Raw genomic sequence first — 15,630 nt, forward strand, 5'->3', positions numbered from 1 at the left:
CAACTACTGTTAATTTCACTCATTGAAAATTACAAGCTGGAAAAGCCGTTATGAGTTGTTTTGAGAGGTTCGTGTTTTATCATCAGCTTGAAATTGTGCTTCTGGCTGTTAGTCACTGGGCTGCCAAAATTCAAGTGTCCTGAAGTGTGGGAGCTACTGGGTCTGCAGGGCAGTAACGGGAAGGAGGTTATTTTATGGCTGATCTCCCTGCATATGTAGTGTGTTTCCCTATGATAAAGTGGTTATATCAGCCCCACCTATTAAAGTTGTCTGACACTTCCCATTACAGTCTTTGTTTTCAGATGCTTATAATACAGTCAAACTATAACTGTCTGAGTTGAAATCTGACTTCTCATGCTGAAGTGCTGAAGTGGTTCATGTAGAAATTAATCAAAATTAGGCCCCTCTTTTTTTTTTTAATGAAAGCTAGAGAAATCTCCTCTGTATGTAATTCTAAACATAGCTGTGGGATCTTTGATCTGCAGGTCATGATTTCATGATCTCATTAATGGGAGGAGAGTTAGTTAGGCTTTATATTAATGTAGAAAATGTGGACCCTAATGGATTTTTTTCACATAAACTTTGTGGGCTGCCAAAGGTATTTTCAAGTCCTGTTTGGTTCTCATTAAAGGAAACTTTCTTGCCTGAGTGCATCTGTGTTTTGAGTGGAGACTTGACACATAGAAGAGAAGTGGCCATTGGCTAAAGGACAGCTTTTATCTCTGCAAAATCGGACCAAATCTGGCAAAGCTGTAAGCTGCTTAAAGAAAACATAATTCAAAAATGCTCATGCTTGCTAGATGTTTTCAGCCTTATTCCCTATAGTTTATCTCTGTGTGCCCAGGCTGGGACAGTTCAGGGCTGAGCAGATGTCTCCTGTAACTGAAGTTCTCAAACTGTTGCTGGCTATGCTGGCTCTGGATATCACTACAAAGACCAGGGGCTCTTTTTCTTCATTGTCAATGCTTTATAAAATTATAATACAAAAAAATAAAATTTAAAAGAATAACAGAGGAGACTCTGAACTTGGCCCAGGGACCGAGGCAAGAGACTAGGACAAGGGATCTTGTTATAGAAGACCACAAAATACAGGAACTGAGGGCTTATGGGATAGTGAAAACTGAATATTTGGGTTACTCTGCTGGGTAAAAACACCCAGGATTTAGTGGTCTGGATCAGCTGGACAAAGAGATTGGGGTAAGGAATGAGAAAGGGAGTTAAGGCATAGATAGGAAGGACTGGAATGGTGAAAAAAAAGTTCCATTCTAGTGTCTATGAGAAGATGAACTCCAATCAGAAAGCTAAGCAGTAAACACTAAAACCGGCTAAGAAAGACAAAATAGGAAGAGTTATGTGTGAAGAAGCACCAGCCTAAGAAAGACTGTAAGACAAGGGACAGAAGACGGTTTTGTAGTGGATCCGTATTTCTTAGTTCTTCGTGTGAATTGAGGGATCAAGAAAGCTGCACATAACTGAAGTTTTGTGAAAGGAAGGATGTTAGTTTGTTTTTCAAACCAAAAAAACTGTACACAACATCTATTTTAAATGCATTTGCAATTGTGCAGCATCAGAAACTCAGAATGAGTAGATTCCAGAGATAAAATATCCCCAACAGCCTTAATGTTGGCCTTGTTTGTTTACTTCCAGAAAATGTTTCTCTTTGCCTAACACATGCCCAAAGTGGGGGGATTGAATGGTCTGTGAAAGTTCATGTCACAGTTATTTTAATACTATGTAAGGCCATCAGTAAGGATTTTAATAAATACATCACACTGGCTAGTACACGGCCCCTTGTACAAGGCCCTTAAGTAGTAATTCATATTTTAGAACAAATTATGAAAGAAATAATTTTTAAACCTGAGCTATTCTGTTGGAACCAAGAGGAAAATGAAATTTATGTTAAGATGTATGCAGCAAAGTGACAATGCAAATGTACAGATGTGAACAATAAAGATAACTTAAGTTTAGCTTTGCTGTTCCTTTACTTTGAAAGATTGCAACTCTGTTCTTCTAATTCTTGTCATGGAGGAAATTACCTGGTTTTCTCCACAAGACAGTCCAGCAACATTACAGTATGCATGCAGAGTGGATGATGCTGGACCAGTACCCAAGAATGAAACCAAGAGTCACTAAACTGCCCCTGTAGACATTACCTGAAGGTGTGTAAAGGCTGTGCATAGCTTCCACGTGAATTTGAATTACTACCACGAAGTCTAGTGAGTATTTTTTCACCACAAGATCAGTATTTAATTAAAATTACACACATAAAAACATGGTGCTTTCCCCCCCCCAATATTAGCACGTGTGTGTACAGGTTTATTTTACTTCTTGAATCTGCTTGGAAGAATGAAATGTTTTGTGTATCTAATTTTTGCAAGTTTGTTGCTGTTGAAGATTTTACCTGCTTAATCAGCAGTAAATGAGCTTCCTGACAGAACAAAACTCTCACACATTCCACTATTCTTTACCTAATGCTGGCAGCTTGGACCCAGGGAAGGTTCATTTTTGTTTTTAAAGAAAAGCACCTAAATTAGGTGCCTGTCAGGAATGGTCTCTGGTTGTCTGCTCAATGGAAAGGGTTTAACTCTTTTCACTAATTAGATAGGAAGTGAAAATGAGATATGCGTCTCTAGAATAAAGTTACATTGTCAAATTAAATTCACCAGTGTGATATCTCTCCGTAGTCACCTGTCACTATCTAGTGAGACAGTCTTGTTCACGCTCACCACTGCAGAGCTGCCATGGAAAGGCCTTAATGATGAGCCTTGTTTTCATTAGATGCAACAGCCAGTGCTCATGTACTTCTGCTTGCAAAATCAGAGCAAATTCTACCACAAGCAAAGTGAAGGTGTGTGATTTTATAATTTATGATGTAGATGGTGAATTCTGGTGAATAAGCTGAAGCTTGAGCTCCCATTAGGTCATGGCAATTGTAATGGTAAGCAGAGAGAGACAACAAACTAAAAATATGTTTTAATTGGAAAAAAGTTGTGATTATGCCTGTTCCTAAGAGCAAATTCTGCGTTCTGTGCTGATAGCCCCTTGATGCAATTTTGAATTTGGAATAAGAGCTTCAATTCTGTTATTTCCCCACTTTGTATGCCCTAAGCAGAAAACATCAGCAGGGCAGGATTTAACTTTTTCCAACCAAGTAGCATACAAATAAAACCATATGACTACGAACAATAGCTCTTGTGTCCTATTCCTGCTATTTGCAGGTCCATGTATTGGTTCTTTGGCTAGCTATCAAAACTCGTAAAATGCTTTTAAGCATCTGTGTCCCATTAAAGCCACATGTTATGTTACATCAATAAGAAACCATAGAAGTGCAGAGCTGACAGGGATTTTAGATCACTTTTTTTATCTCCGTAGACTGGGAAAGGATCAAGCATGCCACCCTGGAAGATACTAAAAGCACTGAGGGGAGGACGTTCCAGATCTCTTTAGTTAGACTGTTTTGGCATTTCCCTTCTCTGACTGTTAGACAGCTCTTTGTAGTATCCAGCCTTAGTTATTTTGCAATTTTTTTTCACATGGTGGACACTGTAAGATATTGATTACTTTTCTTTTATAGTGCTCCATTACTTATTGTAAGTTCAGTGTCATATCTGTTCTCAGTCTCCACGTCAGAGCAAAGAAACCCAATTAGTACAGTCTTTTTTATCTTTTCATCACCTTTCTGTTTAAATCCTCTAACACTGCTACAGTCCTCTGGATTCTGATTTGTTTGAATTTTTCTTGGAAATGGATGAAATTAATTCTTCATCTGAGGACACAAATATTCCTTGGCTTGTGTTTGTGCATTTGATTTGATTATATTCTATAATAATTCTATAATTTAATATGAATATAAAACATAGAAATGAGTATGTGTCCCTTGGCTTTGGTCTAAACAAAAGGAACTGTAGAACAAATGGGTCTGAGTACTAGAAGAATTATCTTTTTTACAGTATTTTTTAAAAACAAATTACGCAACCGCAGGAAGGACCTTTGTTAGCAGCGTCTCTTAAATAACAAATTTCTCAGTTTTGTTCATGCACGGAGATTAAATGGGGAACAATTAAGCAGGTGAAGACTCATCACCCTAGAAATAGAGAAATTATGGAGTATTTGATAAAAATCTGCAAAGTTATGCATGATGCTGACTGCTTATAATTCCTTTCAGTACATGAAAACTAACAGAAGCCAAATTCAAAACAAACAGAAGTTGGGTTTGTTTTTCTATTATGCAGCAGTCATGCAGCAAGTTAACGTCAAAGCATGTTATGGATAATTTACATGTGTGATAGTTTACATATGTTCAAGGCAATGTGGAGAAATTTGTGGAAATTATGTAAATGGTTAGTAAGTGGATAAACTAAGGTCAGTGAATGGACAAAGCAGATCCATTTCAGGAAATATTTTGACATGAGAATAGCTGGAGGGTATTAAGGTACTCAGAAGTATCATATGTACTTATTCCCTGAGCATCTACTTCTGATCAGTTCTGAAGATGTGACACTAGAAGAATTGTCTAGTCTGTCTGCACCTGTCTGCACCAATGGACCAATTCCAATGCTGCCATGCTACCAGAAAACAAGGCAGTTTCATAAGAGCATTGCCTTTTCACCAGAGTTTGAAAGTTATTTTTTTCTTTTCCTACTTAGAGGAGAAATACTGTCTCCCTACCTCTGCACAAGGTTTCATCAGGCTCTAAAAACCTTTTTTTCAGGAGATATTCATGGGTGAAAGTGTTTGGGCAAACAATGAGTGGCATAGAATGAAATCAAATGTATTAAATATCATTATGAGTTAGCAGAAGAGGAAAGAAAATGGTCCCTCCTTCAGCAATTGTTGTTAAGTAGTTACAGGAAGTATACACTAAAAATTAAGAGAAACTGAAGAGGATAAATCCCCAGCCATATCATTCCAGTCTATGCAAGCTTTATTCAAACAAAGGACCACATATCAGAGTTAAGTGCAACTGTAATATACCTAGCATACTGGTAGGTTCTAATCTGTTCTTCCAAATTTCCTCTGACAAATATGGATAAAATGACAAAGGAAGGGAAGGGAAAGAAGGGAAGGCAAATGAAAGAAGATCCTGCTTGAATCAGAAAACTTGGAAAGATTAAAAACTGAAAAGAAAAATTAATTTGATGTTTCCTTCTTCACTAGTTAAGATCCTTTACAATCTGGCAAGCGGCTGTATCTTTGTGTATAAATTGTTTGTTGAAAAGTGAAACAATATTAAGATAAGCTCTAAAAAAAAAGGCTGGAAATTGAACCTAGCTTCTAAAAAAAAAAAACTCACAAAAAACACCCCTTTACCTAACAAATCATGTTGGGGTGGTGCACCAATGGAAGACATCAAATTTGTAGTATGGTCAGTGGCATGCAGCATTACCAAAAAGAGACATCTGTGTTTCAGACCTTGGAAAACAGATAGTGCTTTAAAGCATTCGTCTGCACTCCTTAAGCTTGTTCATGGGTATGGAGGAGTTGCATACAAAGATTCTTTAAAAAATTGCAGACAAAGTAATCTTTCTGTCAGTGAAAACTCAGAGAGGGCAGTAAATCATTCAAAGAAGCAGCCTTTTTTTCTGTCTGGCATAAAGGATTAAGAGATTGGGCCTGCCATAAAACACAAGGTAGAATATTAGGACAGAAATTGTGGAAAAAAAGTTTATTTTTAAATTCAGGACAAAACGCAGAGCTCAGGATGCCTATTCCTCAGCAATCAGATAAGAGGAAGATTGTTCATCATTATGTGGAGGTTGTGGGAGCTTTCAAATTTAGAACTCGAGGTCCTAGAAATAGCAAAGCTGCTTTACAGAGCTTCAGTACAAGTTATGCTTTAATGCTGCCTGTACAGAATTCTTTGATTAAGGAGTAACATAATACTGTTCTGAACAGAACAGAAAGTAAACAGATGGAAAGCTACTTTAGATGGCATATTTTCCATCAATTTGATTATTTTAACGTGTCTGATGTGTCCAAGAGCTGGAAATCCCAGGACACTGGCTGATGACTACTTTGGAAGACTTCTTCAGAGTTAGGAATACTTCATTAATTCATAAGGATCATTCCCCTTTTCCTTTTATTTTCACTCCGTGTGATATTTTATATCTTTCCTTGTAGGCCACCCATGCCAGCACCTTTGTTTTAAATTTTGTTTGTTTGTTTTGGTTTTTTTTTCTTTGTCTTCCATTGGGGAATTTTCCTTGTCAATATTTTTATGATGAAATGGTTTTCCCCAAATTCGTATAATGTTTCCATGTCTCAAAGCCCTTAAGAGAATACTGCCCCATTGCAGAAATCTGCAAAATAATGCAGCATTTTTTCAGTTTGTTTCTACATGTTTCACAGGATCAAATCCTTCCTCCTACAAGCTCACAGCTCATCAGAGGAGCAGTGCTTCAGCTGTAGAGAAGGCAGCTCAGACCATGCAGTGAAGGAGGTAAATGCCTCTTGATTTTGCAATTCTTGGGTTAGCTAATTTCTTCAAGGAATCACAATAGCATGGATTTTCAGTGGACATTATTCAGCTGGTCCAGAAGATATACTCTCAACAAGGTATTTCCCTTATAGCTCAGTGGCCAGTCCTTCCCTTCTCCCACCCCTTCGTGTGCCAGGGCACACTGTGCAGGGTGCAGTCAGTGCTGTCAGGTCCATGCTGTCCCCTCTAGAGATAGTATAGGATCCTGTCCTGCTTTTTTCTTGTTTTTCTTTTTTTTTTTTCATCCTCTATTGTTTTCTACTGGGAACATTGACTGAGTTTGTGGTGAGTCAGTGGTAACCATGGACAAGCGGGGCTTAATCATCTTTAAACTAAAGGCAAACGGAAGGTGACTGGAGAATTAAAGATATTTTTGCCAGCAAGAGGTTAGTATGTCAAGAGGTTAGTGCATGGCTCATAGGGTCCAAGGAGGAACATCACTATGCAGGTGGAAAACTGCAGCGTGTGCCCATTGACACGGGGTTTAAAGAATTTTTTTTTTATAAGGCTGGGAGGGCATTAATGCAATATCTAAACATGTAGGTTGCCTTTTCCATCTTGTGGATGTTAAGTAAGGCATGTTTAAAGCTTACTCATTATATTATTATCAAATTTTCTGTCCTTTGCAAATGTTAAATGGTTATAGCAATGTAACTATAGATAACTTCACTGAATTTGGCAATGCTGCTATCCAGGTCAGCTGGAATTAATTTTTAAGTTATGATTTTTATAAGAAGTCTAATGCTGTTCTTACTGCCACATAGTAATTCACTTCTTTTAGTAATTTAATAATTGTTTTTCTGGAAAGGGCCATGGATTTCTGGTGAGCTTTTTCCTCTATAATTTAATATTATTTGATTCACATAAACCTATTGCTAGGAAGCAAATAATTTTTTAGTATTTGTTCCATTTGTTGTTGAACAATAAATACAAATTTACAGGAAGATTACCAGAAACACTCTCTTGCGTTTTTTCTTTCTTTGGAAATAAGCAATTTACTTATTTTTATCCTTTCTTCCAGTATCTCTCTAGATATTAATAAGTTTTGGTAAACAAAACAAGATAATGCTCAGAATTTGCTATGGGTTCGTTTTCTACACTTCTGTACAGATGTTATAAAATGACCACTTACCTCCTACTTTCCAGCAGGCTTTTCTTTCTAGTTGCATAAGCAGAGAACCATAATGTCTGTAATCTTGGGGAGAAAAAGTGGTCCTGTGCTCTTGGGGAAGCTGAGATCCAGTGCGAGCTTTAGGATGGATCGATGCAGCTGATTCCTGCAGTTTTAGCTGCCTTGCTGGGTAGAGAGTCATCATCCTGGAGGTTGTAGCTAAAATGCCAAAAGCATATGTAGTGGATTCATGCTGTTCGAGTGGTGTGAGTTGAAGAGCAAGCTTGGCTATTATAGTGGATGTTTTAACACCAGTATGGCTGGTGACAGAAGCTACGCAGGGTGGCTTGAACCTTTTCAGCCATAATTTTAGTCCTGCCTTCAACCACAGTTGACCTACATTCTTAGATACTTTGCACTGGCTTTCAATAAACCTAAAGTACTAACATCTGAGAAGTGATCCAAATCTGTGTTTAATGACCAATCTTTAAATCCTCTACAAATGCTGTCCTCTGAGATTTTACTTCTCCTACTTCAATGAGTAGGTTTTTCAGATCACTGCAATGTGCCCAGATCACTGTAGAAATTTTATGAGACATGCCAAGAAGTGACAAGTGTCTTTTGGAACTGCTCTGCTGTAGGATTAGGAAACCAAAGATTGTTTTGGATAGCTCAAATAGTGTCATAGGGTACAATCTATCAAGTGTTTGTCTCTAATAGGTGTTGTTTAACATTATCCTCAACAACTAATGGATTTGAAAATTCTTTGTTGTTATCAGTTATGCAAGCAGAGCATTCTGCTTTTCCTCCTAAGCTGTTCTTTTTTTCCTAGTTATCAATTTTATCATCTCCAGTTACATTTGGAAAGCAAGCAAAAATAAATGTCCTTAAATCTAGCAGTAACCCATAGGGTTTTCATTCTTTTTGCACTTCTCTGCACTTCCTCTTCATGCAATTAATTCTTTCCTCTTTGTCACTATTTTCTAGTGCTCCTAGAAGAGTGGAAGGAAGGGGAGGAGCACAGAACAAAAACATTTTTTTCTATTTCAGTTTATTCCCATTTCTGGTTAATCTAAAATCCTGGCACATTTCTCAGAGATGTTCAGCCATTAGCTTAAAGTAAACAGAATTCTTTTCATCGCTTTAATTCCTCTTCCTTTTCCTCTTCCTTGTCCCTATGTCACCTTTTTTTTTTTTTTGTCACGGTGGAGAAAACTCTTATCCTTCATATTGCTCAGGTCTGGGTGTCAGCTTTGCTTTGGACATCCTTGCTGATGTGCAGTCTAACACTGAATCGCTAACTAAAATTAAGCCCTTTAATGAAAATTAAAATAAATAACAAATAATTGAGTAAATTTAAATTAATCTTTAAGATTATCCAGGCTTTTATACTAGACAGCACTGCCCACTTAGTAAATTTTCAAGCAGCTCACGTTTCGTCTTTTCTCCCCACCAAGGGCTTCACATCCATGCAGGAGGAGTTCCTTGTCCATTGTGAAATCCAGAAAAGCTCTCTACTACAGTGCTTTGGGATCTATCTTGAAATGCTCTCTCCTTGGGATGTTAGCCCAAATGTGACAGGAAGCAAGTGCAGAATTGCTGTCTACAGGTCCAGGAATGAGAAGACAAAGCTTCTGGTGGGCACAGAGGTACAAGGGGTCTGGGCTGCCTGCCTTGCCAAGGGGGTAGGATCACAGAATCATTTAGGCTGGAGAAGACCTTTAAGACGTTGAGTCCAACTGTTATCCCAGCACTGCTAAGTCCACCACTAAACCAAATCCCTAAGGGCCACTTCTAAATGTCTTTTAAATACCTCCAGGGATAGTGACTCAACCAGTTCCCTGTGCAGCCTGTCCCAATGCTTGATAACCCTTTTGGTGAAGAAATTTTTCCTAATATCCAATCTAAACCTCCCCTGGTGCATCTTGAGGCCATTTCCTCTCGTCCTGTTGCTTGTTACATGGAAGAACAGACCAACTGCATACCTGGCTACAGCCTCCTTTCAGGTAGTTGTAGGCAATGATAAGGTCACCCCTCATCCTCCTTTTCTCCAGCCTAAACACTCTTAGCTCTCTCAGCTGCTCCTCATAAGGCTTGTGCTTCAGACTCTTCACCAGCTCCATTGCACTTCTCTAGACACGCTCCAGCATCTTAATGTCTTTCTTTTAGTAAGGCACCCAGAACTGGACACAGTACTCAACGTGTGGCCTCACCAGTGCCAAGTACAGAGGGTTGATCATTGCCTTCGTTCTGCTGGCCACACTATTTTTGATACAGACCGGGATGCCATTGGCTTCCTTTCCCACCTTGACACACTGCTGGATCATGTTCAGCTGACTGTCAACCAGAACCCCCAGGTCCTTTTCTGCTGTGAGCCTTTCCAGCCACTCATCCCCAGGCCTGTAGCACTGCATGGAGTTGTTGTGACCCAGATACAGGACCCAGCACTTGACCTTGTTGAACCTCATACAGTTGGTTTCAGCCTACTGATCCAGCCTGTCCAGATCCCTCTGCACAGCCTTCCTACCCTCCAGCAGATCTAAACTCCTACCCAGCTTGTTGTCTGCAAACTGACTGAGGGTGCACTTGGATCTTCTTGTCCAGATCACTGATGAAGATATTAGACAGGACTGGCCCCAACACTGAGCCCTGGGGAACACCACTCATGACCAGCCTCCAGCTGGATGTAACTCCATTCACCACCACCCTTGGGGCCCAACCATCCAGCCAGTTTTTAACCCAGGTAACAGTGCACCCATCCACATCATGAACAAGCCAATTTCTTCAGGAGAATGCTGTGGGAGACAGTGTCAAAGGCTTTACTGAAGTTCAGATGGATGACATCCACAGCTTTTCCTTCATCCACTGAGCGGGTCACCTTGTCATAGGAGATCAGGTTGGTTAAGGAGAACCTACCTTTCATACACCCATGCTGGCTGGGCCTGATCACTTGGTTGTCTTGGACAGGTAGTGTGATGGCACTGAAGGTGATCTGCTCTGTAATGATCCTGGATGAGCCAGGAATGGCCTCTGCCCTCAGTAATGTGAGTGGTGGCAGAGGGCTGGAAGGATTTGCTGGTTGAGGGGGAGCAGGCAGACATATGTGCTGTGGAGACTGAGGGCAAGGACTTATGGGGTATGCTTTGCCCCCTCCTGGAGGGTAAAAGAGACAGCTTAGGTCAGGACAGATATGCAATGAGCAAAGACTGGCCAATTCTCCATACTGCGATTATGGAGAAAAAATGAGCAATGGTATGGGTTGGAAGGAAACAAGGAGGAAAGGTGAGGAAGAGAAAAGTAAGTGGTTGAGGGGCTTAAGGAGTGCTATTTGGGAATGAGCTTGAGAAAGGATGTGCAGGAACTGGAAGGAAGATAGGACTGCTGACAAGTGGCAGACATGGAGACTGTGCCTTTGAGCTGCCTCAGGCTTTTATTGCAAGTTACACAATATAGGAACTTTGTTAATTAAAAAAAAGTCAAAGTAATGGGATTACAGTATGTTCCTCTTCTCTTTAAGACGAAATTCTGTTCTTCACAAATGCAGAGATAAATTAGAAAATTTTGTCCAAAAGGTAAAAAAAAAAGCACCCTGCCTCCCCCCACCCCCCAAAAAACCCCCACCCAAACAAACCCACAAACCCTAGGCCATACCTTTTCTGAAATAAGACAAGACTTTTGGATATGTAGAACTGACAGTCACATGGAATGAGAATTCTAGGGGAAAAACACCTAAATATTGTAAATATGGAAGAACGAAGATTTTGTTTTAAGCTAAGAAATATGCTTGAAGGGAAGAAAACAGGGCATAAGGACAGAATTACATCATCTAACAGTGCTTGATAAGGTGCATACATCTTGCTCTTTTTTAGCCGTTTGGCTTGTCTGACATAGGAAGTATGGTAGTATTGGAGAAAGAGCCTATTACTACTACACTAATTAAGATTTCAAAGACAGTATTTCTGAATTCTGCATGAGTTAGATCATAAGATTGGGCAGCTTACTGGTATGTGGAGTAACAGTTTGTCTAGATAAATAGGTCAGAACCTCTGAGATTATGTCTCAGTAACTGCAGTGTGCCTGAACTCTATAGCTGACTTTAACAGGTAAGGTCACACAAGGGCTCACTTAATAGTTCCCTTTTCTCTCTTTTTTTTCCCCCTCAGATTTTCTATGAGTTTAAGTTTTCTTAAGTTTTTACCTTTTAGGTAGAGTTTAGCGTTAGATTTCAGTGCAGACCTCCAAGTGAGTCTCACTGCTTGTTTTGCCAGTGCCAGAGCCCTGCAAAGGCAGGATAGCTGCTCTAGCTGCCACAGCCACCCACAAGGGAGGGAATACCTGAGTGGGCCAAGCCTATTGTTGGAGGAAGATCTTGCAGCTGGTGCTGACCAGGCTCACCTAGATATTTTGGCAGCCAAGGAGCAGCAAGGCTGGCTGTTTAGGGCTCTACATAAGCCTCTTCCTTTTCTTTCCCCTCTCTCTCCCTGCACTTCTGGCTACACACTTATCCTTCTTGCAAAGCTCACTTGCCTGTGTTTCTGAGAAGCCTTCAGGCAATTTTGTTACAGGATTAGTTGTGAAAAGCAGGTAATTGAATTTGAGAAAAAAGATTTAAGTGAAAGGGCAGTGTTATAGTTAAAGTGGCATGCAATCAAAGGATTCACTACCTCTGACAGATTCCTGTAAAGATATGTGTGTCAGGGTTGCTGTTGATTGAGTAAATTTGCCAGAATTGTGCTTCATTGGATCAGATTATCCTTCAGCAACCTGATGGGATTGCTGCACGGATAAAGATGCATAACAAACTTGGAGCAAGGTGGCTGTTATGTTCATGTAGTGTGAATTAACCTATTAGTATTTATTAAGCTTAATACACTTTCCCTCCCCCTTGAATTCATGTTTATTTCAGACACGGAAGGACAAACGAAGAACAAGGATTTTTTATTTTCCTTCAGCAGTGACTACTTAGGGTGCAAGATTCAAGGAATGTTCTTGGCTTGCATGTTAAAGAAGCATTCATTTCTTCATGCAACTTAAAGAGCGTCAGTCCCATAAATTTAGAAATCGGTTTGCATGTCCCTGTAAATCTGTCAGTGTGTTCCTTTTTACTTTTTTGAAGTCTCAAAATAATTGTTCTTTGATATTTTTAGAGAATCTGAAAATGAGAAAGTGATAATTTTTTTAAAAAACCCCTATATTAAAAATTAAAGCAGTTCAGTTTCTTATATCCTGTTTTATAAACAGGGAGGTGTTGGATTCCCCCCCCCCCATTTTTAATAGAAAAAATTGTTTAAATATGTATTTAAATATAGGGTGCTTTTTAGGATAAATTTGCTGATTGTTTCTGCCAAATTGTTCTGTAAAGTAGGATTGAGTACAAGACAGAAGATCCTTGTTTTATTTATCTTTCTGGTTTCTCTGTTAGGTTTTGGCTTCTTGTAGATTTTTCTCAAGAACGTGTTTACTGAAAATACAGCATGTTAAGCTAGAGCTTAGAGGGTTCCTGTGCCTCGAATAACCTTTCCCAAAAACATAGATGTATTTTCTTGTGGTTTATAGAAGCTGCATCTGGCTCAGGAAGCCTCCTCCATATATGGAAATAGCTGGATATTGGCTAAGTGTGGGGAGAAATGTCATGGACACCCACCTGTTCCCCCTCATCCTTGCTACTGGGCAGTTGTCTGATCCAGCATGTCTTGTCCTATCTAGTGCCTGATGGCCCTTATTGCAACGAATATGGGGGACAGGGTTTGCTCTCCAGCGCTGCTTCCAGAGGTATCCTGGGAACTATACACTAAGATGTGGGCATGTGTGTAAGGCTTAGTTGATTATTAGTTTTGCCTGATTTTCAAGGGGGAAAATGGATTAAATAGCTTCGGTAGCTACAATAGCTTCAGACTATCAAGAGGAAGGATGTGACAGAAGCATTTCATGGCACAGTTGGCTGCCAGTATATTGGCCAAATCTAATCATTACAAATAGGGTTTGACTCAACCAATGAGAGAGTACTTATGGGAGTTTGCTCTGTCGCCTTCAACTGGCTAGAGAGAAACTTTTGTGCTTTTAGGTTTTCTCACCTATGCCTTAAAGGTTTCAGATATTATTTCATACTCAGGACACGGAGTGCTGGGCTCAGAGGTTTTTTTATATTCATGGTTGTCTGTGCTTGCAAACAGATGTGATGCAGATTAGACTAGCAGTGCTGTGCTGTCTGAAGATTCACAAATGTGGATGTTTGCTGTTTCCCGGTTGGTTCCTGCTGTACATTTGGTTCCTCATCCCACTTAGGAGAAAGGTTGTTGCCTCAGCTGTGTTTCTGGATGATAGTATGCATTTCCTATTTTTCCCTCACAGAAGTCACGGGAATCTCTGTGTTCAGGGGTAGGGTGGAGTTTGGTTGTTTGTCTTGGCAAGTTGCAGATTAACCTGTGTACTACTCACATGGATGCAAGTGTGTGTCACAGTTCATCCCCTCCTTTTAAAGAGGACATAAGCAAGTAGTGAGAGATAACAGAAATGTGTCAGCTAGTAAAATTCCTATTCAGCAAATATGAATAAAGTTTTGGAAGCAGAAGAGAGAGCTTTCCTTTTTTACAGTTTTCTCAGTTCCTCCATAGAAAAGTCAGGCACCACTCTTTTTTTTTTCCCCATGAATCCTCTTACTGTTCCCTGTCTGCGTATCTTTTCTTCTCCTTTGACTTCTATAACATAAAAATAAGAGGGCTCATGCCAATGGAAGGAGGCACAGGTTGCTGTTGAACTCAACCTCTCCAGGAACAGAGAAAGTGCCCAGGTGGGTGAGGTGTCCTGTCTGCTACACCAATCCTGCCCTCTCTGTAAGGACAAAAGAGCTGGCAGCACTAGCAGTAATGCTGGGAAAGAAATAAGAGTTCAGGAGCTCCCATACAACCCATAAGCAGATAAATAACCATTTATAAGTGCTGATAGTTCTGTGACAATCAAAATAATTAAATCCAGTGGTTTTTTCTGCTACACACTGAAGGTTATGCTACATGCTCAAAGCTGTGCTGTCTGTTGGTGTATTTGTTTTCATCATATTATTTTGGAACCTCAAACTATTGTTCATTTTAAACAGATTCTGCCCTCTCAATATTGATCCTGTAGAGGCTAAGTTAAACAATGACAACAGTATTAGAAATTCCTTTTGACCTAGCTGTTGACATTAATGACTAGTGACAATTTCCTTTTCCTAAATATGCAATTTAAGTTAAATGAGCTTTACTACTAATGTGCTGCTGTATTTCTGGAGCAATTTGAGTTTATTTTCTAACTCTGCAACATAGCTGCTGCAAGGATCATGCTGCACATGGTTCTAGGTTAACTGCATGTGTGTTGAAATAGTGGGCATGTAGTATTAAATGCTTTAATTCTGTGCCTGATTTACATTCACATTGTCCCTAGGGTTAGCTAGATAGTACATTTAGAAAGGGATGAAATTAATGTCAAAAAAGCCCATTGTCAAGCTCAAAATATATTTATAAAATTCATCCCTGTCCCATCAAATTTTTTTCTGGTTAAACTTTTGTAATGAAGTAAGGATTATGAAACATCATTAACTGTCTGTTTTGTTATATTCATGATTAAAAATTTTGATATTTTGATAGAAAATAAGCTTTCATTTTGAAATGTCTTTAATGATATCTAATAGTAAATGCTTTCCCTTTTCAAAAATTTTATAGTAGCCACTTCCTTTCTGTCAAACAAAATGTTTTTGGTAATCTATTGATAGCTTCTTCTTGCGCCCAAACATTCAGCATTTCCATGTGGTGGTCATATTTAAAGGTAAAGCTGGAAGAATGAGGACAGAAGAGAGAACGGATATTACTTTTACGTTTCTCTAAATTCCTCCTACCAAATGTGTAGTCCAGACCTTTGCCATTTCTCTTATCTTTCCTCTTCTCTTTCTGTTCACCTCCATCCCACACCAAATCATAAAAAGAAATAATTACTTGTACATGTCTGTTTTCCCTTGACTTCACTAAGAATTTTTCAAGAAGTAGCTACAAAATTGGAGTGAATTCTG

Source organism: Neopelma chrysocephalum, unplaced genomic scaffold (assembly GCF_003984885.1).
Source record: "Neopelma chrysocephalum unplaced genomic scaffold, ASM398488v2 Primary Assembly neopelma1_23, whole genome shotgun sequence".
NCBI lineage: Eukaryota > Metazoa > Chordata > Aves > Passeriformes > Pipridae > Neopelma > Neopelma chrysocephalum.